Raw genomic sequence first — 13896 nt, 5'->3', positions numbered from 1 at the left:
GGTGAAGTCACAGTGCTTGGCACACAGCAAGGACTGGAGGATGTTGGCTGAATGATTGAATAAATGAACCAGTGAATGAACAAATGAGTGAATGAATGAGTGATGACTGAATGAATGAGTGTAGGAATGAATGAGAGAATGACTGAGTGAGTGATTGAAGGAATGAGAGAGTAAACGAAACAATGAGTGAATGGGTGAGTGAATGAAAACACCGAAGCAGGTGTGATCCAAACAGGAGGAGCCTTTGTTTCTTCTCCTCTGGACTCTGCCCATCTCATGGGCCCGGGCCAGTCCCTGTCTCTCCTGGCCTCAGTTTCCCAACTGTCTCCTGAGAGCCTGCTCTTGGAACTGCATCAGCCAGCTCAGTGTGGACACGGCTTGTGCTCTCCCCGGCGTGGGGGCGGTAGGGACGCGCTCGGGGCGCACGGGCCTCCCTCCAATGGGCGGTCGCGGGTGGACACGCGCGGGGCAGCCGGGCCTCACGTCCCCAGCCGGGCACGCTCTCGGGGCCCACGCACAGCGCATGCACGTGACCCCGCTCCTCCGCGCACATGCGCAACACCAACAGCTGCCACAGGGCTGGTCCCGAGGGTCCCCACTCCGCCGACTGCTCTGTGACCCCCACATCGGTTGGGGCATTGGAAGAGGCCCTGGATCCAGTGTGGGGCCGGGTCGTGGGTGCTGTGGGGTGGAGGACAGCGTGTGGGGACTCCTGTCTCCCCAGAACTCCCAGCCCCTTGTCTCGGTACAGCCGGCGCCCAGGGAGAGGTATCAGAAGAGGCTGCGGCTCCCGGAGAGACTGGCCTCCGAGCCCGAGAGAGACCCACCTTTGGTTCTGCCTCCGGGCTGCACGCGGGGGGACGGTATACCCTTTGCTCTGTGTCCCGGGCCTTTGTCACGGAGGCCTGCTTGTTCGTGTGTGCAGGGACAGCTGGAGACCTCCATCGCCTCGGTGAGGGAGACGGGCCCTGACCCCGCCAGCCTGCAGGTGAGAGAGCTGGTCCCAGTCCCCAGAGGCAGCACCGTCCCGCCCACTGTGCCCGCCCACTGTCTGGGCACCTGTGGGAGAGACGGGACCTGGTGGCAGGAGCATACCTGTCATGAAGGTTGATGCTACTTGGCCGAGGAGACAAACGTGTTTCGGCTCATTGATGCTCATTCATGACGAGCTGATACATTTATTGTGGGTCGACTATGTGGACTGAGGGGTCAGGACTCCAGTCAATTTGTTCCAATCTCTGTGGGGATGAACTAAAAATGGCAACTTGCCCTAGAGTTTTCTCTTGTCCAGTAGCCTGTTTTGTTTCTGTATCAGGGAAAGAACTAAAATGATCCTATAGGGCCGGCCCCGTGGCTCAGCGCTTGAGTGCGCGCCCTCCACTACTGGCGGCTCGGGTTCGGATCCCGGGCGCGGCCCGACGCACCGCTTCTCGGACCATGCTGAGGCCGCGTCCCACATAGAGCAACTAGAGGGATGTGCAGCTATGACATACAACTATCTGCTGGGGCTTTGGGGGAAAAATTTTTAAAAATTTAAAAAAAGGCAGCTTTCTTTGAAAATGTCCTAAGGATCAGCCCATTTCTGGCATAGAGAGGAGAGTTCTTCGTGGCTCCCCAATGAGACAGTGCCCTGGACCAGAAGTCAGAGACACTCCCAGTGTGTCCTTGAACCCTCCCTGGGCGTCAGTTTCCTCATCTGTAAAATAGGGCTATTGTGGAGGTCGTAAGTGGTTTCCAGAAGTTCTTACAGCTCTGAGAGTGATGCCTTAAGCTACCAAATGTTCCTGAAGCCATGAAGGAGGGGTCACAAATGGTGTTGTTACCGCTTAACAGTCATAAGCTAGTAAATATGAAAATGAGAGGGGCCCAGCTCGCAGATGGATGATTCCAGTGAAACTCCTTCACACCTTGTGTGTCATGGAAAGTTCTCCTTTACATGCTCCCTGCGCAGGTCCTGCTCCTTACCTATCGCCAGAGTTCATCGTTGACCTTGGGCACTTTCATTGGTCTTTTGGGAGGATTTCTGTTCAACTTGATGAGTTCCTGAATATCGTACCCAGTGAATCACTCCCAATATTACTCATTAATTCCAAGTCCTATTTTTTAAAATCCCATCTCCAGCCCTGTTCTGGGCAAGTTGTCTAAGCAAACCTCAGTGTCTTGGTCCAATTGAATTGTAGTGAAGATATCCCCGTGTACACTCATGTTTTCTCCCCTTTGATGTATTTCCCACATGGAATAGCTGCTTTGAAAATCAAAAGATAATATTTCCTCTCTGTCCTCTGCCAGCTACCCTCCTGCCAAGAGAGACACTCTAAGCTGCACGTGCTTCACCTTGGGAAGATCAAGGCGTAAATTCAAGGTAAAATTTCATCAGTGTGAAGGTTAGGGTTAGGGCTGCTCGTGCCCATGCTGCTGGCTGGACCAAGTCTGCACCCCCTCCTCCAGTGGCCAACTCCTCCATCCATTCCTTCTGAGGACGTCTTTCCCCATTTCCCTGGGGGTGGGCTTTGTGAAGGTGGGTTTTGTGGGGTTGTGACCCATATCGTTTGGATGGGTTGGGTCTTTGTGCTATAGCAAGTGCCTAGTCCGGCTGCTCCTGGGACCAAGACACATCTCCAAGTTGAAACAAATTATCTTTCTCTGTATTTTCTTAAAACAGCTGTATTGAGATATCGCTCACATGCCGTGTAAGCCACCCATTTAAAGTGTACAAATCAATGGCTTGTAGTAGAGTCACAGAGTTGGGCAACCATCACCACAACAGTGGAACATTTTCATCACCTCAGAATGAAACCCTGGACCCATTAGCAGTCACTCCCCCTTCCCCCATCGCCACAGCCCTAGACAACCACTCCTCTACTTTTTCTCTCCCTCGATCTGTCTACTTTGGACCTCTTATATACACAGAATAGTACAATGTGTGTTCTTTTGTGATAGCTCCTTTAATATGTCATGTTTTCAAGGTTCATCCTTGTTTTTAGTGTATCGGTAATTCTTTCTGTTTTGTGCCAAATGATTTTCCGTTGCATAGATATACTGTATTTTATTGATCCATTCATCGGTTGAGGGGCATTGGACTTGTCTCCACCTTTTGGCTATTATAATAATGATGCTATGAACATTCACGTACAAGCTTTCATGTTTTCATGTCTGTTGGGTACACACCTAGAGTGGAACTGCTGGGTCATATGAAAACTCTCTAAATTTTGAAGAATTGCTAGACTATTTTCCATCTTTATTCCTGCCAACAATGTATGAGGATCCCAGTTTCTACCTATCCTTGACAAGACGTCTTAATATCTATATTTTTAATTTACAACCATCCTAGTGGATGGGAAATGATACTTATTGATTGTGGTTTTGATTGCATTTTCTTCCTGGATAATGGTGTTGAACGTTTTTCATGTCTTTATTGGCCATTTGTATATCTTCTTTGGAGAAATATCTGCTCAGCTCCTTTCCCCATTTTTAAATTGGGTTATTAGTTTCTTTATTATTGAGTTGTAAGCATTCACTCTATCTTCTATTTGCAAGTAGCTTGTTATATATATGGTGAGCTGGTATTGTGTCCCATTCAGCAGGCTGTTTTCTCACTTTCTTGATACTGCCTTTTGATACACACAAATTTTTAATTTTGACGAAGTCCAATTTGTTTATTTTTTATTCATGTGTTTTTGATGTCCTATCTAAGAAATCATCACCTAACTCAAGGTCAAAAGTTATATTCCTAGGGCCGGCCCAGTGGCGCAAGCGGTTAAGTGCCCGTGCTCTGCTGCGGCAGCCCAGGGTTCGCTGGTTCGGATCCCGGGCGGGCACCGACGCACCGCTTGTTAAGCCATGCTGTGGCGGCATCCCACATAAAGTAGAGGAAGATAATGGATGTTAGCCCAGGGCCAGTCTTCCTTAGCAAAAAAGAGGAGGATTGGCATTGGGTGTTAGCTCAGGGCTGGTCCTCCTCACAAAAAAAAATAAATAAAATAAAAGTTTTATTCCTGTTATGAGAGGTTCGGGGATTCGATCGGAGATGTAAAAGACACTTTCCACTCCAAACAAATGGACTGAAGGTATATTTTATTATATAGAGGATAGTAAAGGTGACAGTCTGCAAACAGATCAAATAGGTCAAATATTAAGAGGGAAAAAACATCAGCTCGATTGGAAAGGGAAAACACCCACATCGGCTGAAGAGAAATGACACAAATCAACCGGAAAGAGAAACACCAGGTTGACTGAAAAGAGAACACATCAAATCAATTACTTCATATCAAATCAATTACTTCATATCAAATCAGTTACTCACAACATCCACGCCCCACTGCCGGGAGAGCCCTGTCAATCGACGCGGCTGTGCAAGGATCACACGTCCTGGGCAAGGTGTCCCTTCCACAGGTGGAACTCTCACCAGGTCTCAGCTTCCTGCAGTTTATATAAGCAGTTACAGAGTTTACAGAGCAAGCATCTAGTGTTCCCATGCCCAAAACAGTTATCAGTGGCATACGTGCACTGAGCCCCTTGGCTAACGTCCCAGCCCAGTGGTTGTGTACGTGCATTGTTTTCTTTGGTTATCATCTTAGCCCGGCACAGATGGCCAGTCCATCCCGTGCTACCACGCTCCAAGAGCCTTGAACTGTTACAACTTGCAACTCCCTCCATGGGAGAAAGGCCAGTTCCCACCACACAGAAAGCAGCTTTGTATTTCTTTGTGTGCTGGTGGCTATAGGTCAATGGAGCGGCCAAACATGGCTGTACTCATGTCAAGACAATTCCCATGTGTTTTCTTGTAAGAGTTGTATAGTTTTGCCTCATATTTAGCTGTTGGATCTATTTTGAGTTCATTTTTGTAAGTACTGTAAGCAAGGAGTCCAACTTCTTTGCGTGTGAAAATCCAGTTGTTTCAATAACATTTGTGGACAACATTGTTCTTTCCCCATTGAATTGTCTTTTCACTCATCAAAAATCAATTGACTGTAAATATGTAGGTTGATTTCTGGACTCTCAATTCTATTCCATTGGTCTGTATGTCTATTTTTTATGACAGCACCACACTGTATTCATTATGGTAGCTTTGTAATAATTTTTGAAATTGGGAAGTGTGAATACTCCATCTTTGAACTTCTTTCTCAAGATTGTTTTGGCTCTTGTGGCTCCCTTGCATTTCCATATGAATTTTAGCCTTGGCTTGTCAGTTTCTGCAAAAACAGGCAGCTGGGAGTTTGCTTGGAATTCCACTGAATCTCTAGTTCTATTTGTGGAGTATTGCCACCTTAATAGTATCAAGTCTTCGCATACATGAAGATGAAATGTCTTTCCATTTATTTTGGTCTTCATTAATTGCTTCCAATAATGTTTTGTATCTTTCATTGTACAACTCTTGTACTTCTTATGATAAATTTATTTCTAATTATTTCATTGTTTTGGATGCTATTGTAAATTAACATATCTTCTTACTTTTATTGTCAGATTTTCCTTTGCTAGTATATAGAAATAAAATTGATATTTTAAAACTTGACATATGATATTATATTAGTTTCAGGCATATAACATAATGATTCTATATATGTATATATTACCAAAGATCAACACAATAAGTCTGGTTAACATCCATCACCTCACATAGTTACAGATATTTTTCTTGTTATCAGGACTTTTAAAATCTGTTCTCTTAGCATCTAACAGATGTACAATACACTATTGCTAACTATAGTCACCATGTTTTTTGTTACATGTCCAGGACTCATTTATTTTCTAAGTGGAAGTTTATACCTTTTGACCCCTTCATTCATTTGCCCAACCCCCACCCCCTGCCTCTGGCGACCACCAAGCTGTTCCCTGTATCTGTTAGCTCAGTTTTTGCTTTTTTTTTTAATTTTAGATTCGCCATTTAAGTGAGATCATATGGTATTTGTCTTTCTCTGTCTGACTTATTTCACTTAGCATAATGTCCGTCTATGTTGTTGCAAGTGGCAGGATTTCTTTCCTTTTTATGGCTGAATAAGATTCCGTTATATATATATATACTTACACCACATTTCTTTACCGGTTCATCCATCAAAGGACACTTAGGTTGCTTACCGTGTCTTCACTATTGTAAATAAATGCTGCAATGAACAGTGGGGTGCAGATATCTTTTTGTGTTAGTGTTTTTATTTCCTTTGGATAAATATTCATAAGTGGAATTGCTGGATCATATGGTAGTTCTATTTTTAATTTTTTGAGGAATCTGCATATTCTTTCTCATAGTGGCTCCACCAATTTATATTCCTATACAATGGATTTTTTAAATTAATCTTGTATCCAGCAGCTTTGCTAATCTCATTTCTTAGTTCCAATAGTTTTTCCATGTATTCTCTGTGATTTCCTCTATATGTGGTCACATCATTTGAGAATTGAGATAATTTTACTTCATCTCCTCCAATCTAGATACCTTTTATTTCATTTTCTTGCCTAATTGACCTGGCTAAAACCTCCAGCAAAATGTAGCATAGAATTGGCAAGAGTGGCCAATGCTCATCTTGTTCTTGACCTCAGGGGTGGCGTTTCCAGTCTTTCCCCACTGACTATGACGTCGGTGAGCTGTGGACTGTTCACAGATGCCCTGGACGAGGCTCAAGATATTCCCTTCTGTTTCTAGTTTCTTGAGTGTTTCTATCACGAAATGGTGTTGGATTTTGTCATATGGTTTTTCTGCACCTAGTGGATATTAGCTTTTGCAGCAGCTTTTAAACCATGAAATCGTCTTCCCTCCCCTCTTCCTCCATCTTTCTCCCTCACACAAACACACAGAACCTCTCTGGAGGCAAACCAGAACCCACATATTAAATACTTGCTGAAAGCCAGTCGAATGACTAGTCTAGACCTCTTGATCCCGTCATCCCTGCCCTGGCTGCTGTGTAACTGGGGGGTGGGCCCACTCCAAACAGGTGACGACAGATATTCACATACTCATGGTGATTCCGAGGATGGTGGCTCCCTCTGGATTGCGTTCTCCGTCGTGTTCTCTTCTCTTTACTGACTGTAGAGTGAAAATATTTAGCATGAAGGGAGAGGATTGTGCAGGAAAGAGCATATATCAAGTGTGTGTGCTGAAAGGTAACAATAAATAGGCAAAAAACTTGACTTCTTCAAGAAATGTGTTAAAGGAAATATGACATATTCTCTACAGACCTTCCTGGCATGGAAGCCCACATTCTGAAAATATGGTGTCTGGTTAATTTTCTGAGGCCTCGTGTATCACTTTTCTCTTGCAGGAGTCTGGGTGCTGACCCTGTTGTCGGCCGGCCTCACGAGGGTGAGATTTCTGTTCCACATTTTGCCCGGTTTCAAGTAAGAGGCCTTTGGGGTCATTTGCATGTCCTCAGCAGGAAAGCGTCAGCCACGCTTTCTCAGAATTACCAGGCAGTGCCGGCAGAGCCCGACATGCAGTACGAGGTCTGGATTGGACAGACACTTCGTCTGCAAACTTCCTATGGCACTGAGTTTCCGAAGCCCTTAAAGAACAGTGATTCTAAAGTGGAAAAAGGAAGGACAAAGGCATTTCAGCATTGTGTTTGTCAGAGTTCTCCAGAAAACAACCAACAGGATACATATGCACGTGCACACATACACACACACACACACACACACACACACACACAGATGTGTGTATATGTATGTGTAGAGAGAGAGAGACTGATTCTAATATATTGGCTCATGTGCTCATGAGGGCTGGCAAGTCCAAAATCTGTAGACCAGGCTTGCAGACTAGAAAGTCAGGCAGGTGTCTAGATGCTGGAGTCTCGAGGCAGATTTTCTTCTTTGGGAAACCTCAGTGTTTGCTCTGAAGGCCCTCAGCTGATGAGGCCCACCCAAATTATTGACAGTAATCTCTTTTTCTTGAGGTCAACTAATTGTACGTGTTAACCACATCTACAGAATACCTTCACAGCAAGACACGATTAAATATCCAGTTTGATTAAACAGCTGCATACTATGGCCTGGTCGGGTTGACACACAAGACTAACCATCAGAGCCCACGCTCCCTCAACTTGGCGCCCACTCACATCTCCTTTAGCCGCATTTAATCTCCAAATAAGGACAGGAAGAAAGTCATTCTTCCCTCTAACATGGTACCCCTCTCCTGTGGACAACTCAAAACACAAATACTCTCCCCAAGGAGGATACAAAGTTCTTGGGTGATGTGCACTCCTTTCCTTGATATCCTATGACTTAAATACTATCATGTGAAGTTAACTGTTATTGATACATCTAGTTACATATGATGTTCTGTGATAAGAAGATAAGGAACAGAAGAAAAAAATTTATTTGATACATGCACACTGTCTACAGTCTGGGAAGGCTTCCTGGAAGGCTTCTTGGATCCTTGGGCTGGGGCTTCTCTGGAGGGCAGCGGGGCGTTTTCTGTTTTTGGAAAGGCACGTGGAAAGGCAGTCATGTTGCTGAACATTTGTCCTCTCGAAGCACCAGTGCCCGCTCTAAAACAAGCTTCAGAGCTAGTGCCAGCTCCACCACCAGCTCCACAGCTAGCACCGCCTTCAGTGTCAGACATCACACCAGCTCTAGTACCAAATCTGAAGTTCGAGCCATTTCTTGCCCATGTCCAAGAGCTAGATGTAGTACCAGCCACAGAGCTAGTGCCAACTCCAGAAAACGGTCAAAAGCTGGGGCCAGGTCCAACACCAGCTCCAGCAGCAGCTCAAGAGCTTGAGTGTTCTCTGGAGCCAGCTCTAGCTAGAATCCTGACTCAGAGCCATTTTCAGGACCAGCTTCAACACCCAAGCCACTGCACGAACCAGTTCTATTACAAGCTCCAGAACTAGAGCCAGTGATAGGTCTATAGCCAGAGCTAGCCCCAACACCAGCTCTACCAACAGCTCTAGCACCAGAGTTGGGGCCAGCTCCATAGCTAGAGCTAACCCCAGCTCCCACAGTTGCACAAACTCCTGAGATAGAGCAAGCTCCACCTTCAGCTCCAGTGCTGGTTGCAGGTCAGGGCCGGGGTTCTCTCATGAGCTAGAGCTGGCTTGAACACTAGCTGTAGCATCAACGCTGGAGATAGAGGCAGCTCTATCACCAACTCCTGTGCCAGTCCCAGTGATGGTTCTAGTGCTCACTTTAGAGTGAGAACCAGGTTGAAGCTAGTTTACAGTCAGTGCCAGGTTCCAAGGAAGAGCGAGCTCCAGCATCAGCTCTAACACTGGCTCCAGAGTTAGAGCCATTTCTGGCACCAGCTCGAGAGCTAGAGTCAGCACCAAGTTCAGAGGCAGAGCCTGCTCCAGCAACAGATCTAGTACCAGCTGCAGAGCTAGATCTCCCACAAGTGCTGGAGCAAGAGCTGGCTTGGGTACCAGTAGCAGACTTAGAGCCAATGCCAGCTCAAGAGAAAGAACCAGCTCTGGCAACAGCTCTAGCACCAACATCAGAACTAGATCATGCTGTGCTACCAGCTCTACCACCGATTTCAGAGATGGAGGCATCTCTATCACCAACCCCCCAGCCGGAGCCTGTGCTGCTCTAGTACCAGAATCTGCCCCAACACCAATTCCAGAGGTGGAGCCGGTGCCAGAGCTACAAACCAATCCACCACCAGTTTTAGCACCAGCTACAGAGCTAGAGCTAGGACTGGTTATACAACTAGAGCCACAAGAACCAGGTCTAGAATGAGAACCACAGTTAGAGCCACTTACAGCAATAACTCTACACCAGCTCCAGTGCAAGAGTTGGAGCCATCTCAAGAGCTTTATCAAACTGCAGAAGCAGGTCTAGATTATCTCTGGAGGTAGTTCCAGCTCCAGTGCCTTCCCCAGAGCTAGAGATACTGGCGGCTATAGAGATAGCGCAACTCTAACACAGGCTCTCGCATGAGCTGCTGAGATTGAACCAGCTCCAGCTTCAGCTCCAGTTCTAGAATCAGAGCCATGTTTTGAGCTAAAGCAAGCTCCAGCACCAGCTCTAGCACCAGCGAGAGGACTAGCCCATGACATCACCACGATGGGTGGGGCCAGGTGTTGGGCTGAGGGGTGGGACATTTTCTGCCAGAGAGCTCACTCCCAAGTACCGTGATCACATCCACTGCCAGCTCCTCGTCCTCCCTCACTCCATGAGGTCCCAGCCCCGGGGTCTCTGTGGCCCTGCTTTCCCAAAGAAGGCTCAAAGCTGACAAAGAGCCCTCTGGTGTTGGAAACTGGGGCCAGTTCATTAAAAAGAGTATACATTTTGACCCAGAAACTCCACGTCATGGATTCTGTCCTAAACAGAGATTTGTGGTTGCAGGTGTTCCCTTCAGCACGATTCAGAGAGTGAAAAACTGGAAATGGCCCCTGGTCCAAGCAGGGGGTCTTCATAAATTCTGATGCCAGGACAGAGAAAATACCAAGTGGAATAGGATTGCCTGGCGGTGGCCATGCCTGGACAAATCAGGCTCTAGAAGAGCACACACCCTGGAATGCTCCGTTCCTGACACCCACAAGCGCACACACACATACGCACGCATGTGCACACACGTGCACACACTGTACAGACTTTCTGTGGGATGAAGTCCTGGGATCAGCACCGCCAACACAGGCGTGCCCCTGGGGGCTGTGATGGGTCCTGCAGGCTGGTCTCCAGAGAGGAGTGTCCTTTCACACTTGTCTCTAGGAGTCTGCTGGGGCCTCTGCTTCCTCACATTGTCACCAGGGCTGGTTGTCACCACACTGGAACCCTGCCCATCTGATGGGGCCCAGTGCCCTCTCCACAGTGTCTCCATGTGCGCGTGTCCCCCTCGTGGAGCTCGAGCGTCTCTGACACATGCTGCCCCTGTGTATCACCTCTCATTGGCGTTGAGTGTGTTTGCTCTTTATCTCTTTTTAAAATACTGAATTTCAAGCATTTTTTGGAAGCGAGGGATGTGTAGCCTTTCCCTGGCCTTGGGTTATGAGGAATGCTTTCCGGTTTGTGGTTTGCCTTTCCAGCTTTTTACCCTTGTCTTGTTTTTGTTTTGGCCACAGGCGTTTCATGCCTGGCTTCTGGCTCTGGTGTCCCACTTAGAACAGCAGTCTGTACCCCAAGATTATGCACATATTTACCGAAAGGGCTTTATTTGATACATCAAATCTAGAATCCACCTGGGATTTTCCTATCAAATTAGAGAAATTCTATTTCAAATAAAAACAGAAAAGGAAAACCTATCAGGCCCTGTGAAAATAAGAAGGCAGACACAAATGGCCAGTTATGCCATGATTCCACTTATAGGAAACATCCAGAATAGATTTAACAAAAAACAGTGACAGAAAACAGATTAGAGCGGGCCAGGGCCTGAGGAATAAACGGGGAGTGAGTGCTTTTAGAACAGGATTTCCTTTTGGAGTGTGAAATTGTCTGAGCCCAGATAGCGGTGATGGATGCACAGCAATGTGAATGTCCTTAATGCTCATAAAGTGTACAATTTAAAATGAGAAAACATAAATTTTAAAAAATCGAAACATTTAATTTAAATAATTATTAAGAACTAAACAATAAAGAAAAATCAAAAAGAGCAACTAAGAAGGAAACAAACACATTAATGAGGGTAGGGAAGGAAATTTCTGGTGAGGGAGCAGTTTGAATGGGTGGTACAGGAGCTGCTGATGAGAGACATTGCAGAGCCAGCTCTCCCAGGCCAGATGGTTTGGCTTCAGGTGCCTCTTGGTCTCCTGCAGGACCCTCTTCAGGGGATGTGTCTCCCTGCTTGCATGGTGGGGCCTCAGTTGCCTCCTGGTCTTCTGCCGGAGCCCGTGCATGGGATGGTTCTCCCTGCACGGTGGCTGGAGCCTCAGCTGCCTCCTGGTCTCCTGCTGGAGCCTGTGCAGGGGATGGCTCTCCCTGCACGGTGGCTGGGGCCTCAGCTGCCTCCTGGTCTCCTGCTGGAGCCTGTGCAGGGGATGGCTCTCCCTGCACGGACGCTGGGGCCGCAGCTGCCTCCTGGTTTCCTGCAGGAGTTGGTGGTAATGATAGTTGTCCGGGATGGATGATGGGTACTGAGGTAGCTCTGAGGCTTGTCCAACAGTCAGTGCAGACGTTCTCCCCACAGCTGCTGATGCAGTCTTGTGTCACAGCTGCTCACCCCTGGGGGTGAGGGATTGGATGTCCCCTTCTACCAGCTCCTCGCTGATCTCCTGTATGGAGCTCTGCAACGGCAGTGACCGGCAGCCGACCCAGAGGCATCCGAGCCCTGCCAGCTGCCCAGCTGTCCTTGTGCTGCTTCTGTCCTCGGGACCTAATTCTCCCAGATCAGGCACATACTTGTGTCTCCACAGAATTCCACCCCGGATGAAAGACATACACCTCAGGCAGAAGGGTGCCACTCTAGCACTCCACATCCCACCCAGCCGGCCTTGACCTGGGCTGTGAACATGACCCACCAGGGTCATGTTAGAAGCCCACCAGGCTTCTAACACCTCAGCGACCTGCTCCTGCTCACGGTGGTCCACCCTCATGAAACCGCCCTTCCACACACACACATGGGGAGGGGATGTAGGGCTGCCCAGATGGGACCACAGTGCTGGTCTGGTCTGGATTGGCCTTCCCTAGGACTCCCTGTGTTACCTTTCTGTCCCTCCGGTTAAACGGCCACAATTGTCGGCCATGAGAAAGGAACCAGCATCTGCATTGCGGGTGGTCTTTGGGAGCTTTCCTGGGGCTCTGGCCCCTGACCATCGAGAAGAAGCAACTAAACACGTTGCTCCTCCTAGACAAGTGAGCTGGCTTGGGGGCTGTCTCTAGGATGTGGGTGCCTAGTTACCAGGGTTCCAAGTACTCTTGGGCTCCATGAGGGTACTTCCTGGGGTCACCTTACCTAAGCTCCCTCCTTACACAAGACCTCCCTAAGGGCCCCCGGGGCTGCTGACTGCTCACTCTCCATCTCCACACCACGTCCAGACACAGTCACACCAACAGAGCCCACCCCACAGCCTCTGGGGATGTCTGAACGCAAGCAGGGCCCCAGCTTTGAGGACACAGTGTTGAATGCAGTCCCGCTCCTGCTTCTTGCCAGTGATGTCACCCTGGACAACCACGTGCCTCTCAGGGCCTCCCCAGTGTCCTCATCTGTGCAGTGGGGGTCATTCTAACATCTACTCCCTCGGGATGTCATCAGGTGCGATATAAGATATTTTATGTTTTCAAGTATATGTGGAAACCATTCTGGTTGGAACCTGATTTGGCCTGAAATTTATTTGAAGCAAAGAAACCTGACTCATGGCTTGTCAGACATGCATTGTCTGTGTACTTTAATCATTACCCTAAAGTAAAGAATGTACTCTTTGAAGATAAAAAAGCATTCCTCCCTTCCTTTGATGCCAGCACCCTTTCAAGATAAGACTGAATGCCTCATTTCCTCCAGCGCCGAGGCCATGGTGACTTGCTATGTGCTCATCAATAGCAAAATATCTCCTTGAATGCTTGAGAGAATGTGCACCTGTCATGCTTGATGTGTGTCTCTGTCTTTGGAAACGGGATGTAACTCTGCTGAAAACCACTCTTCTTCACAGCGCTTTCTTCCCTTGCAAAGATGTGCTCCGGGCTAGAGTCCTCAAATGAAATTGGGCTCAAATAAAACTTTGTGCTACAGAACGATTATTGATTATTTGCGGCACCTTTTCCTGGCAACCACGAAGGGACTTCTGAGACACCCACCTGAGACCAGGTGGAGCCTACTTTCAACCAACACTGGTACCACAGGGGACCGTTGAGCTCCACTAGCCCTCCTCCCCCCCGGGTTCACTGCACTCTTCAGGTGGTCTGGTGAGTGCTCCCGAAATCTGGACCTCCTTATTTAAGTTGACAGTCCTGACTTGTTATTCCAGCTGTTTTGGGTCTGAAGACTTCAACATCTTAAGGGTGTGTTGGTACTCTTCCTAGGTAAGAGGAACCTGGGGG

This window comes from Diceros bicornis, chromosome 31 (assembly GCF_020826845.1).
Source record: "Diceros bicornis minor isolate mBicDic1 chromosome 31, mDicBic1.mat.cur, whole genome shotgun sequence".
NCBI lineage: Eukaryota > Metazoa > Chordata > Mammalia > Perissodactyla > Rhinocerotidae > Diceros > Diceros bicornis.
This window is presented reverse-complemented; position numbering follows the sequence as displayed.